This window comes from Octopus bimaculoides, chromosome 6, assembly GCF_001194135.2.
Source record: "Octopus bimaculoides isolate UCB-OBI-ISO-001 chromosome 6, ASM119413v2, whole genome shotgun sequence".
Lineage (NCBI taxonomy): Eukaryota > Metazoa > Mollusca > Cephalopoda > Octopoda > Octopodidae > Octopus > Octopus bimaculoides.
In genome coordinates this window covers 52,792,113-52,805,415 of record NC_068986.1, presented here as the reverse complement: position 1 = coordinate 52,805,415, position 13,303 = coordinate 52,792,113, and positions in this window count along the sequence as shown.

Sequence of the window (13,303 nt, the reverse complement as noted above, 5' to 3'; positions counted from 1 at the left end):
AGAGAGAGAGAGAGAGAGAGAGAGAGACAGAGAGGGGGGGGAGAGATATATATATAGAGAGAAAGAGATATGGAAAGAGATAGAGAGAGAACGCGCTTCCTTCATTATAATCGTTAGAGAAATCTCTGAAGAATTATTTCCAAATTTTCATGAGTAATATTTGGTGATTTGGACGTGCGATAACTCATGTCTAATGATAAACGAGTTGTGCAATGCAGCAGATATCTTTCGTGATATCTAGACATCTCAGCATGTCTTTAGGTGTAGATTAAACATCATTGATATGTATATGTGTATATGTGAATATATGAATGTACACCCCCACACACACTCACGCTTACACACACAGACTCGTACGCACGCACACACGCATTTAAATCGTGTATATATACGTATATGTATGTATCTATGTGTGCATATATATATATATATATATATATATATATATATATATATATATATATATATATGCATATATATATCTGTATGCATACATACATACATACATAATATATATATATATATATTTATATGTATATATATATAAATATATATATATATATATATATATACTCATATACATACATAAATGCACATACATACATATACATACATACGTAAATACATACATACCTTTCACCTTGTTCAAAACTAATAATCATGGTGTGATTACTAAATCCCTGTTTAACCACATCAGTAAATACTTTTGTATAAAGTTTCTTTGAGTTAGCAAATTTCTTAGCAATTAAAGTTGCGACATCACGATTCTTTTGCTGATGTCAGACATCAGCTCCATCTTAGAAATTGATGGATATGGCTTTAAGTTTAATCGCACTCAAGCCTATTGCATGTAGCTTTTCATATGGAGCACTGTCAGCGAAGCACCCTGATATTTCGCAGTGCAGCTGTTAATTCAAGAAGTAAATTCTACTGCGCACTTGTAACTGATTAGCTGACCCTGTAAAGATAAAAGAGCATCTATAACGGAATCAGTTAGAAATAGCACTCAAATTCTCATTAAATCATTACCTACCATCTTAATACATTAGTTAGACAGAAGTCGCGAGCTGGTAGAATTTTATGCACGCCCGGTTACACATTAGCAGCGTTTCGTCCGCCTTCACGTTCAAATCCGTTGAGGTCGACTTTGCCTTTCATACCTTCGGGGCCGATAAAATAAATACCAGCTGTGTTGAGTACTGGGGTCGATGTAATCAACTTATACCCTCTCCTTCGAAGTTGCTGGCCTTGTGCCAAAAATTGAAATCAATATATTATTAGACGAAGGCAGCAAACTGTCAGAATCGTTAGCAACCGATATATTAGACGATGCCGAAAAAATCTGGTGATGGCCATGGCTGGAACAGTTTTGATTATTAATATGTTAAATTGGTGCCAGCTTGGTGGTTAAGAATAGCAATAACAAAATAATAACGTTTTACTGGAATTGGTTTGGTATAAAGAGAAAGAAATTTCTTCACTCTGTTTGCTTGACATGGTTCAACACTTTTGGTATTAGGCCTGCTGAAACATCTGCAACCATGATTTATTGCAAAACAGTAACAATTTTCCTCGTATTGTATCCTTAAAAAGGGAAGGACATATACGATAATGTAGACCCAGAAGCACTTTATTTGAAAAGACAAAAGTGCATCCACCTATTCTGCAAGAAACAGTGTAGTATGTCAATAGCATCATTAGTTTGAAAGGGGACAAACTGTGTTCATCTATTTACATTGTATTGTATAGTAATAAATGAAGCAGTAAAATTGAAAGTGCGAATACGAGTGATTAATCGGAATAACATACGTGTATTGAGAACTTTGGCTGGTAGCCAGGCTTTGGGGCTAACTTTAGACAAAGAAAAATACTGCAACAACACCATTATACCATTTTCTGACTGGATGGTGTGCTGCCCGAAAGAAAACTTTCTTCCTTTGGAATCTGTGCCAATATTTACGCTCTTAGAAGAAATTGCTTCCTTAACTCCAATATCTTCCTTATCAAAGCCATGTACAATACAGCTTCCGGTTCTCAATCCCATATATTTTCAGCGATTGTTGATTAATTAAAAGTAGCAACATTAAATGCATCTACTTTGCATAGAGGGAAACTAGAAAGGTTATTACGTGTTTATATGAAGATAAGATTGAACTTTTAACCCATTGCCTGCAATGAGCCCCAATTAAGGATCTGCTAAAAACAGCCTTACTGTCAGTCTCAGGACCGTAGTTCTGTTCAAAGAAAGCTGTCCGTAGCTATACAAGAACGATAGCCCACGTCAAATATAACAATCTTTATAACACTGATATTTAAAGCTATTGATCTATAGGCATAATAGAATGCCTATAAATAAATCAGGAAATATCACTAGATGTAAAGGGTATCATAGAATACTGCAAAGTTTCAAAGTAAATTTTCTAAAGCTAATATAAACAATTTTATAATCTACCCGTTTAAGAGTACGTATGGCTTGGTCACCATGATACATGAAAACTGTCAGAGATCGGGGCACCGTGTTTTACCAGTGGCTGTGTATTTCTTCCATAACTAAAGCACTTAACTTTGGAAGGTCCAGTCCAACTAGCAACGTGAATAACAAGATCAGAAGAAACGTTCTCCACCTCAGAGCTAATTTATTTCATTTACGTTCCAGCCATAACCATCACATCATATTTTTTGGCATCGTCTAACTGAAACTACAGAATCTGATGTAAACTTAACTATCATCTTATTTAAGATGGCATGTTATGATTTAAAGCAAACCTTGGAAAGGTGTGCATTCGTCGTGACATTTCTATAATGTTCAAATTTAATAGATTAATAAATTGCAGATTAATTTACAGGGCATGTATGATGTGTATCTTGAACAGTTTATGTAAATTAAACCATTCTAAGTGACTGTCACGCACTTCTATTGACAGAAATACTGGTATTAGCTATTTTCTTAAAACGACGAGTTTTCAAGGTGGTATAGTGATTTTAAACCTATGAAAGCTCAATTCTATTTTCGCAGTTAACTCAAACCTTTAAAGCAATGGCAGTTGACCTTTATCATGATGTAGTTGATAAATATTTGAATAATATGCATAATTCTATACAGGGTAGTGTGGTAAGCTGAAAAATTTTGGAAGAAAATGTATTTTTTGTTTCGATATAAACTTTTAAACAAAACATCTTTTGAATGGACTTTGAGAAATCGACGAACAGGTCTCTTCTGATAGATCAAAATTTGACCTATAACTATAATGATGCTGAATCCTAACTTTTGAAAACGTGTGCCAAATTGTGTACTCTTGCGTAAATCTCATATAAAGTTTGAGTAACTTGCTCAGTAAACATTTATAAAACAACTTATATACCTTAGTTATTAGCGACAGAAGCAGTATTAGTACCGAAAGACAATTTTATATTCAACGTAAAGTGGATATTTTGCTGGAAAACCAAATACAACGTTATTTATTTTTCATAAGGATGCATACTGCATAAACGCACACATACAGTAATCCCTCGAATGTTATGTATGTTATGTTCCAAACCTCACCCCACGACAGGTGAAAATCCGCGAAGTAGAAACAGTGCTGTACTGTATATTTCTTTTATTATTTTTATAATTTGTATATACCTATTTTACTCTTTTTATAAACCCAAGCTTTTATAAACTCTCCTCACACTCTTAGGAGTACCCGCGTCTTCTCTTCTTTTGCCTCCCGAGTTTCATTCTCCATACGATGTATGCGATTCTTTGTTTACTCATTTACAGTACACTACGCATTTTCTTTTAATATATTTGATGTGTTACACAGTCCAGTCAGTACTGTACTGTATTTTTATTTATTAATCTATTAATCTTTAGGCGTGAAAATGCTTATCTTATCACAGAAATAATTAAAATCTAAATAAATATCAATAGCTATCGGCCGCAGAAACCCGCGATATACTGAAGAGTACACGATACAAATTTACATATATAAGCCAGAAAATCCGCAACGTGCTGAGGGCGCGATAGGTGAACCACAATATGGGGAGTGATTACAGTATTTATATTCTTGGCAGCCAAGAATCGTCTACTATGGGCACCGGGACTGCCGGATCATATGATTTCAACGTACCTCGTCTCCTCAGTGGCAGTCATCCGCTAACCTCATACCAGCCAAAGCTTACTCGCAAGAATATGAATAATTTCAGTGACTTTCAGCCAATAATCCGCAAATAGTCCGGATAGCGGACTGAGGAGACGGGATACGTGGCAGTTCCGGCGCCAGTAGTTGGAGATTCTTGTGTGCTAACAACATAAGTGTGTTTGTTTTTATGCACCATGCGTTCATATGAGTGCTCCTCTTAAAAGCAAATAACGCTATATTCGCCGTTCTAACAGAATCTCCGCGTTAAGTTGAATATAAACATTGATTTACGTGTCTGTTAGATTTCTTTATGTTTGAAATAATTTAGTTGAGTGGGTAATAATTATGTTCTTGTGTAAAAATAGTTTGTATTATTTAGTAATTATAAATTCTGGTCGAATGAGGCCTGCTACAAATATTACAGTTGCTCGTGTCAAACTCTACATGGATGCCTTAAATTATGCACATTGCTCTCACCTGTTCACTTCCGTCTTTAGTAATGGTGGGTTTATAAGCAATGATCATGAATAAACAACTAGACTGACTTCAGTCCTAGATTAGAATTTTATCAGTCGGTGATAAAATGCCAACACAAGATCTAAGCAGTTCAGTTGATCTCTCTTTTTCTGTTCACATGTGAGCCTTTTTCTGTTCACATGTGAGCCTTTTTCTGTTCACAAGTGAGCCTTTTTCTGCTCACATGTGCATGTTTATATGTGTGTGTCAGTATTTATGTATAAATATTGGAACCTACAAACGAAAGTTTAAAATTCCCAATAAATATAGTAGAATTCAGACTTTAATTGAAGCTGTGTTTTCTCTCCATAGCTATTAAGATATGAAAGCCTAAACTTACAATCTGAATAAAGTGTCACTATTTTTCACCTTAACATTTTTGAGCTGAAATAATTCTTTTCAAAACTGACATTTGAACAGAAAGAAAAGAGAAAAAAAGAAAACCAAAACAAATGTCTCTATCTGTTTTACTGTAAGTTTTTAAATGTGACCTATTGTAGCTGAATATTTAATAAATAAATACATAAAATATAAAATAACAACACTTGGTTTCATGAAAACTTCATTTTGTTCAGTTTCATTGATAAAAATGCTTCATAATAAACATCAATTTGATACCATTTTGTTTAAGCCGGAAAATTTTGAGATAAACTGTATTTGGGTATTCTATTCAACTGACTGGTTTTAATATCTATATAAATTAAATATTTTGAATATACATCTGTTGCCCTCATTTATGAACAATGTTGAAATTTGTAATGAAATGTTTTATTGAAAACGCTCACAAAATATCAAGGACCACTTTGTATGTATGTATGTATGTATGTATGTATGTCTTTTTTTTATTTATTCGTATTCTTTCTAGAATAAAGGAGCTGGTTTCTAACAAATATGCGATAGCACCATCATTGAAGTTTGCATAACAAGAACGGTAATCATTGCGTATCAAGTTTCGAGAAAGCCTTGCATATTTTTATTGTTCCACTTATTTTGTATCTGTCAAGTTTGTGTTAGCCGGTCTCTTCCTTTGCTCGAAAATCCTAGCTTCTCCATATGGTAACCTAACCGAGCGCACCGATGATTATTGGTATTAATATAAATTCATACACAGTGTAGAGGAATTGCGGGTTTCGAAGAAGTTATTCATAGATATTCTCGTTTTTTCTGATTTTTGAAGAGATGTTCACGTTTGCAGAGAAACTAATCTATATAACGTTTCTTTTCATTCTCAAATAATTAATGTCACGTCTGCTATGTTTGCACTTGGTAGTTGTTTTGATGAGAATGTTCCGCCAATATTTCTTGCGTTGATATTCATGTTTGTATTTCATAGCAGAGGTGTTGTTTATATCTACTCCACAGTAGACTTTTCTGCAGATGGTAGAGTGTATTGGTTTAGCAGCAATATCATGTCGCAGTAGAAGGTAGTACATCGATGACATTTTGGGACAGCTGCTGAAAACGTGTTACGTCTCTCGCCAGAATATTGGAATAATAAACAATACGGTTGCATGTTCAGATTTCAAAGGCTTCACTGTTCAAGATATATTTTGTAGCTATCTTCTGCTCTTCGAATGCGAACACATAGCCTTTAAGGCATGATGTGATGTAGTGGGCACGATTTCAAGAGAGGCTACACTGCATATTAGTAATGTCATTATTTTCAAGTTTACGACTTTATGGGAAACGTACCCATGTAAAACCCATTTACTACTATGTAGAGTGTTTTTCTTCCTATTTGTGAAGCTGATTTCTTCTATAAACCAGTTCGAGTATCTCAAATTTGGGTATCAGTACGGGTACTTCAAATGCATTGTGGGATATTATCTTTTAAGAGGATAGCGCTGAATGCCATATGTTTTATAGTCTGATGTTCGCAGTATTTTTATATGTATTTTCATCAATACCTTCTTATCTGTAGTACTCATTTCGTGGGACACGGGAGATGGAGAAAGCATTTACGCAAACATTTTGGGGCTGGAGCACAATTGTTCTACTTCAATCATTGAATATGAACATTTCTTTTGGTATCACTCTCTCTCTCCGTATCAAAGGAAAATGTAATTAAAGCCAGCAGTTTTTCGACCTTGTAAATATTTCAGGCATAAATTTTCATTCAATCGAGCATGAAAAAATTTGGGTAATATCAGTGTGTTTTGCTTCTCTAGACCCAAGGATGAAGCCAGTGGATTTTGTTAGGGAAAATTCCTGGATTGAGCCCCAAATGAACAGAAGTACAGAGAAAATCTCCTAGCAAATATTCCCATTGAAATTTTGAATAACATAAGATATAACAAAGGTACTTTTGACAACTGTATGTGGTTTCTATATATGTATGTATGCAGGTCTGAATATACGTAGATATATTTATATGACTCTGCGTCTCTCTCTCTCTCTCTTTCTCCCTCTCTCTCTATCTCAGACATATATGCATGAAAAGCCACGCTTAAGGAAATATGTATTTACGTTTCATTTATTAAATGCATAATAACTAAAGAATGCAACCGTAAATGACACAGGTGCACAAACAGTTGTAAGTGCCTATACGTAGTCTGATGAATAAGCATCCGGACTGTTGCCGTAGTAACGAAGCTAAAGCATGCAGAGTGAATCCGCTTGGCACTGATTGACCGAAAACTCTGCTGTTCAAGTGCACTAAGTTGTAACTTTCTACCTCAGTATGGTGATTCAATGATTTCACCTCAGCTGCACGAACCTCTACAATATTTTACTCAATTCTGCTGGTTGTGCGTCTTTCAGAACGTTGGTCAATATCGACAAATTTTCAGCCATCCTGGAAACGTCTGAACCACTCGTACACTTGTGCTTGAAAAGAAGGTGTGTACCGTGTGATCGTCACATTGACATTGACAGAGAAATTTGAGCAGGCAAGCTGCATGACATTTTGCCAAAAGCTTAGCGATTCTTACTCATAGGCCCACGCAAAGTTTTCAAAAATTTTTCATCGATGTCGACACAAGCAAGGAGTTCTTGTGCAACTGAAACTCGGGTGTCTTTTTTGTCAGGTGAAAGCAGTTTTGGCTCAAACTTAGCAGACACGCATCTCATATCCAAATCGTCAGTGATGATGGACTAAACTGAACCGTAACTGATCTGCACATCCTCTGATAACTCACGGATGGTGATTCAATGATTTCACCTCAGCTGCACGAACCTCTACAATATTTTACTCAATTCTGCTGGTTGTGCGTCTTTCAGAACGTTGGTCAATATCGACAAATTTTCAGCCATCCTGGAAACGTCTGAACCACTCGTACACTTGTGTGTGGCTCATACACTCCTTTCCATACAATTTCTGCAACCTTGCGTAGGCCTCTGAGCAGGTATCGTCATTGAAACATTTTTTGTCATGGTCAATGGGACGATCAAATACTACACACCTTCCTCCCAAGCACTGCTATAAAAAACGGAAGTGAGCTAGAACGTTAAAACTTAGTACGCATGCACAGTAGAGTTCAAGGTCAATTTCTGTAGAGTAGCGTCACTTTGCGTGCTTTAGCTTCGTTACTATGTCAACAGTCCGGATACTTATTGATCAGACCCCGTATATATATGCATGTATATATATACACACACACAACACCCACACGCACGCACACACACATATATATAAATTGATATTAAGCAGAAGTAACAGGGTGACTCAAGGTCGGAGAGTTTAGTTTAATGAGTACCAGCGCACGAAACTCTCTGATATTGAGTAACTCTGTTACTACTGCTAAATATTAATAATAATAATATACATATTCTCATATTTTGCGTTCTACTTCATAGGAATCAACATACCTATATCTATCTATCTATCTATCTATCTATCTATCTATCTATCTATCTATCTATCTATCTATCTATCTATCTATCTATCTATAATTATATATAAAGGGCATTAACTGTGTATCAATGCCTCACGCTATCGAGGGACTAAATAAGTGAAAAAACTACCAAAAATATTTTTGGTAGTTTTTTGACTTATTTTTGGTAGTTTTTTTTACTTATTTAGTCCCTCGATAGCGTGAGGCATTGACACACAGTTAATGCCCTTTATATATAATTAAATATATCTATGAAGAAACGATGAATTTTTTCATTACGAAATTTTTCGTTACTTTTCCATTATGAGGTTTTTTCACGCTGACTACTTGATAAATTCTTATAAAGAATTTATCCTATATTATATTATCTATCTATCTATCTATCTATCTATCTATCTATCTATCTATCTATCTATCTATCTATCTATATATATATATATATGTATATATATATATGTATATATGTATGTATGTATTTTTAGTCTCACCTAACACACACGCCCGTGCACACACACACACACAGACACACACACACACACACACACACACACGCATTCAGGCACATTTATAGAGGACTTGCATAAAACGAATAAAAATTAATATAGAAATCAAACGTAAAATAGAAAATGAAATTAAAAACGCAATATACGATGCACCAATCTTAATTAATAACTAACTTTTGATATGAAGCTTTGGTATCATGTAATCGGCAGAGCGAAACTTACTTTAATAGATTCTAACAAGACAAACGACCACAAAAACACGATGGCGCACGAAATAACACGAAAAATATATACATATATAATTAAATATTAATAAGAAGAAAACCCTGCACATCTAAAGATGTATATAGCGTAACAGATTTCTATGTTTTACTTACATACATTCTTTTGATTTACAATTAATTCTATTTGTTCTTAAAAACATATGGGAAATTTGATTTGTTCTTTGACAGATAAAAACGAAATTTGATTTCTTGCTTAGCAGATAAAAAGAGTTATAAATGTGTTTTAAGTGTTTTCTAACACGTGAAAGGCGGCTCCAAATGGAACGGCACTGAAAATTTGTTTAGTTATCCATCATCATCATCTTCATTATCATTATTATTATTATTATGACTATTATTATTACTATTATCATTATTATTATTATTATTGACGTGGTGAGTTCGCAGAACAATTATTACCACGCCGTTTAGAGTTCAAATTCCGGCGAGATCGACTTCCCCTTCCATCATTTCAGGTTCCATAGAAAGAGTACCAGTTGATCACTGGATTCGATTTAATCGACTGAATTCCTGCCCCGATAATGCTGGTCAAGTGCCAAAATTCAAAATTATTTATTCATTCATTTATTTATCATTATTATTATTATTATTATTGTTGTTGTTGTTGCTGTTGTTATTGTTGTTGTTGTTGTTGTTGTTACTATTATTATTATTATTATTATTATTATTATTATTATTATTATTATTATTATTATTATTATTATTATTATTATTATTATTATTATTTATTGTTTTTTCACAGCTTCTAACGCTGGAGATGTACTTTGGTGTCAGCTGTTCACTATCAGTGAACTAAGATAACACCCCTTATTTTTCGAGTACCATCCGGAGTATTCGAGCAGTTCTACGCAGTGCTGTTTTCTGCAAGTACTCCACACTTATTGCTTCCCCCATTTGTTCCATGTGCTTCTCAAGATTTTTACTCACTGTTCCCACGGTTCCAACAATTATTGGTACTACTGCCACCTTTTTCAGCGACCACAGCTGCTTAACGTCCCAAGCTAGCCTGTTATATCTATCGAGTTTTCTTTCTTCCTGATCGCATACCTTGTTGGGCATGCTATATCTATGACCGAGCATCGTTTGCTTTCTTTCTCAATTTAGACTATGTCTTGTTTCCCATTCTTTATCTCATGGTCGCACTGAATCATAAAATCCCATAGGATCTTTGCATTATCATTTCCGATGGTACCTTCGGGTTTATGTTCGTACCACTTTTTTTTGCTCTGTCAAGTCCATACTTGTTGCAAAGTGTCCAAGGGACAATTCTTGCTATATTGTCATGGCGTCTCTTATATTCTTTTCGGGCTAGTGGCGTACATTGACTGAGAATATGCCATACGGTTTCACCATTTTGTCCACAAATTCTGCACTTTTAACTTTCTGATGTGTTTTCTATTCTGTATTTGATGTAATTCGTTCTTAATGCATGTTCTTAGGCAGCACAGATTAGAGCCTCCGTTTCCGGCTTTACAACACTTTTAGTCATGCATAGTGATTTTTTTTCTCTGTCTGTCTTATTTTCAAAATCCCTATGAAATTGTCCATGCATTCTTTTCTTTATCCATCTATTTTCAGTTTCCTTCATACTAAAGTCCTTGTACATTGTTTATATTTGCAATCGTCCATCCTACACAAGATTTACTTCCAATAGCAGTGGTTTTGTGGCATTTCTTTTACATACCATGCTATGTTGTTTTCTTCTGCTCTAATGCTGTGTTCGCATCCAATTAGTCCTCTCCACCCTCTTTTTCTTGGTACATACAGTCTATTTGTGTCACTTTTTTGGTGGAGTATCCCATATCTAGTCAGCGACTTCCTTGTCTTGCTGTCTAAGCTGTTTAATTCGTCTACTGTCCATGCGATTGCTTCTGCTCCATATGGAAGTAGGGAAACCGCCCAGTTATTGATAGCTTCAATTTTATTCCATCCGTTTAATTGCGACTTAAAGATCATTTTCAATCTGCACAAGTACTCCGCCTTAATTTTTTCTGTCATTTCTTTCTCCATCAATTTATCTATTTCCAATATCCCCAAGTACTTTTAACCCGTCTCTTCTATCTGCTTCATAACCTCCCCCGAGGGTATCGCCAGTCCGTCCATACATTTTATTTTGCCTCTCTTCAAGGCTATCACACTCTTTTTCAGTGCGAACTCCATTCTGATATCAACACTAAAAGTATACACCATATCAACGAGGGAACTGACTTGGGATTTATCTTTATCATAAAGTTTGAAGTCATCCATGAATAATAAGTGGTTGAATTTTTGTTGGCGGCTTTTGAATACACACCATCCTTTGGTTTCCTCAGAATCAGTGTTAGTGGTATCATGCGCAGTATAAAGATCAGTGGTAACCGCAGGTCCCTTGTAAAATGCTTCTCCTGATTTCTATTGTCCCTAAATTTCTTCCATATCCTGTCAGTCCCGTCCTCCACTTCGACATACTTTTTTCCATGCAATCGCTCAACATTCGATGCAGTACCAAATAGGTTCATACATTCCATAATCCAAGAATGTAGGATCATATCGTACACCTTACGATAATCGATCCATGACATGGCAAAGTTAGTTTTCCCCATCTTGCAGTCTCTAAGTACAGTTTAGTATACCAAGAGTTGATCCTTGGTACCTCTACACTTACACTTGCAACCCTTCCGCTCATGTCCGTACATTGACTATTCCAGTCAATAATTTCCACATAAGTGGCATGCAGGATATGGGCCTGTAATTGTCCACCGTATTGCCTTTTTTGATGTTTTTCAGATACAACACGGTCCTACTCATTGTCAACCACTCTTTGTGTTACTTGGTCGGTATTTAACAAAGTGTTGAGTTGTGAAGCTATTCATGTATGACATTCACAAAGTCTTTTGATCTAGTAGCCTTCAACTCCATCTGGTCCCAGGGCCTTCCAGTTGCCCATTTGTTGCTGGTTTCCTTCACTTCCATTACTGAAATGATTAGTTCTGCTTGTTTTGGACAGACTACTGTTTGTTTCAGTTCTTGCAACCATTCAGCATCCTTCTTGTTCTCCTTGACTTTGCTCCAGCTGTCATTCCAACATCTTTGACTTTCAATCTTATCAGGTATCAACTTTTCATCTGAACACTCTCCATGTATTTCCTTATAGAATCTCTTCTGATCTACTCTGAATAACCTATTCTGGTGGCAACCCTTCATTCTTTGGTCGTATCTTACCATCAGTGCTTTCTTTGCAACGAGGCGCTGTTTCAGTTCCTCCATTACCACTTCCAGGCCCTTTCTTTCAATACCACACTTCCTGTTCACTGCTCTGTATTTTAGTTCTCTTTTCGGTCTGGCACAAATGTCCTTCGGGAGCATATCTAACCCCACCTGTATTCTTCTTTTCCACCATAGATCTTTTCCTTTGTTACTCCCATTATATTGCTTTTTCTTGACACCAACACCCACATTTTCTGCTAAAACAATACTTACTGCCTTGATCAAGTTGTTTGTTTCTTTGATGTATTTTGTTCTGCTGTATTTCACAAGTGGATATTTCTCTCGGTTCGCGTCACTACAGATACATACAATGCACCGTAGGTATGCATTTGATGGAGAATTTAGCTCACACTTTCTGCGAAACTCTATATCAGACACAGCAATCTTTTCCGAGAAGCAGATCACATGAAAAAAGTTTCGCTATCAGAGAGGAAGCACTAATAAAAATTAGTAACAAAAATTGTAAGCAATCTTTCGTTTAGGCGTGCCATTCAGAAAGTAGCGCGGGCCGCAGTTTGCGCACGAGTGCTCTATACATACACTCAACTTGTATTACACACCACATACGCTCACACATACAGACAAAGAAACATATGCACATGCACACACGCACGCACACACACACACATATTTTGATTTTATAAACGCAAGAAATAGGACTTCATATGTAAAGCAGAGTATATTAGTTATTAATGCGACCCTGTGTAGATGACTCAAAGGCTTAAAATTTCGAATCCAAGCACTTGCCAATTTCATTTCCCATTCTGAATCTTTATTAATATATATATATATATATA